Source organism: Ascaphus truei, chromosome 19 (assembly GCF_040206685.1).
Source record: "Ascaphus truei isolate aAscTru1 chromosome 19, aAscTru1.hap1, whole genome shotgun sequence".
NCBI classification, from domain to species: domain Eukaryota; kingdom Metazoa; phylum Chordata; class Amphibia; order Anura; family Ascaphidae; genus Ascaphus; species Ascaphus truei.
Genome location: NC_134501.1, coordinates 125,276 through 127,500, shown reverse-complemented (window position 1 = coordinate 127,500; position 2,225 = coordinate 125,276).

Here is a 2,225-nt window from a genome sequence, read left to right as displayed (position 1 = left end):
CTGTCTCTGTGTGTGTGTCTGTCTCTGTGTGTGTGTCTGTCTCTGTGTGTGTGTCTGTCTCTGTGTGTGTGTCTGTCTCTGTGTGTGTGTCTGTCTCTGTGTGTGTGTCTGTCTCTGTGTGTGTGTCTGTCTCTGTGTGTGTCTGTCTCTGTGTGTGTGTCTGTCTCTGTGTGTGTGTCTGTCTCTGTGTGTGTGTCTGTCTCTGTGTGTGTGTCTGTCTCTGTGTGTGTGTGTGTCTGTATGTGTCTTCTCTGTGTGTGTGTGTCTGTATGTGTCTTTCTGTTTTTGTGTGTCTATGTGTCTTTCTGTGTTTGTGTGTCTGTCTCTGTCTTTCTCTGTGTGTGAGTCTGTCTCTGTCTTTCTGTGTGTGTGTGTGTGTGTGTCTGTGTGTCTGTCTCTGTGTGTCTGTCTGTGTGTGTCTGTGTGTCTGTCTCTCTCTCTGCGTGTCTGTCTCTCTCTCTCTCTGCGTGTCTGTCTCTCTCTCTCTCTGCGTGTCTGTCTCTCTCTCTCTCTGCGTGTCTGTCTCTCTCTCTCTCTGCGTGTCTGTCTCTCTCTCTCTATGCGTGTCTGTCGCTCTCTCTCTCTGCGTGTCTGTCGCTCTCTCTCTCTGCGTGTCTGTCTCTCTCTCTCTCTGCGTGTCTGTCGCTCTCTCTCTCTGCGTGTCTGTCGCTCTCTCTCTCTGCGTGTCTGTCGCTCTCTCTCTCTGCGTGTCTGTCGCTCTCTCTCTCTGCGTGTCTGTCTCTCTCTCTCTGCGTGTCTGTCGCTCTCTCTCTCTGCGTGTCTGTCTCTCTCTCTCTCTCTGCGTCTCTGTCTCTCTCTCTCTCTGCGTCTCTGTCTCTCTCTCTCTGCGTCTCTGTCTCTCTCTCTCTGCGTCTCTGTCTCTCTCTCTCTCTGCGTCTCTGTCTCTCTCTCTCTCTGCGTCTCTGTCTCTCTCTCTCTCTCTGCGTCTCTGTCTCTCTCTGCGTGTCTCTCTCTCTCTGCGTGTCTGCCTCTCTCTCTCTGCGTGTCTGCCTCTCTCTCTCTGCGTGTCTGCCTCTCTCTCTCTGCGTGTCTGCCTCTCTCTCTCTGCGTGTCTGCCTCTCTCTCTCTGCGTGTCTGCCTCTCTCTCTCTGCGTGTCTGCCTCTCTCTCTCTGCGTGTCTGCCTCTCTCTCTCTGCGTGTCTGCCTCTCTCTCTCTGCGTGTCTGCCTCTCTCTCTCTGCGTGTCTGCCTCTCTCTCTCTGCGTGTCTGCCTCTCTCTCTCTGCGTGTCTGCCTCTCTCTCTCTGCGTGTCTGCCTCTCTGTGTGTGTGTGTGTGTCTCTCTCTCTCTGTGTGTGGTGTGTGTGTGTCTCTCTGTGTGTGTGTGTCTCTCTCTGTCTCTCGGTCTCTGTGTGTGTGTGTGTGTGTGTGTCTGTCTCTCTCTGTGTGTATCCAGAGGCAGGAACACGATCCTCATGGTGGTGGATCGATTCTCGAAGCAATCCCACTTTATATCTCTCAAGGGCCTTCCCACTCTTCCAAATTGATATATTCATCAGAGAAATCTTTTGACTTCACGGAGTACCACTGGTCGTTGTATCGGATAGAGGGTCTCAGTTTGTGTCTCGCTTCTGGCGCTCTTTTTGCCTACAACTGGGCATTTCTCTTCATTTTTCCTCTGGATATCACCCACAAACAAATGGTCAGACAGGGAGGAACAATCAGTCCTTAGAATAATACATATGATGTTTTGTGTCCGATTCCCATGACGACTGGTTCGAGTTTTTGCCCATGGCAGAATTTGTTATATCAATGTACAAAGCGGATCAACCCTGGAGTACCCGCTTTTTGTGAACTTCAGGTTCCACCCGTCTAATCTTCCTCTCTCTTCTTCCTCATCGAGGTCTCGGCGGCAGACGACCGTATTAAAGAACCGGATTAAAGAACTGCAAAATCTCTGGAAAGAAGTTAAGGTAAACATCAGGACAGCCACCAATAGGCAGAAGACCCAGGCAGATCGTCACCGCAGACCTGCTCAGGAATTCAAGATCGGCGACAACGTCTGGCTGTCATCCAGAAACATCACCCTGAAAGTTCCTTCCATGAAATTCGCTCCCAGATTTCTCGGTCCATTTCCTATCACAGAAAGGATTCATCTGGTCGCGTACCGACTCTTGCTGCCTTCTTCTATGAGGATTCCGTCCGTCTTTCATCTTTCTTTAATCAAGCCATTTGTCCAGAATGTACACTCGGTTCCTATAACTCTT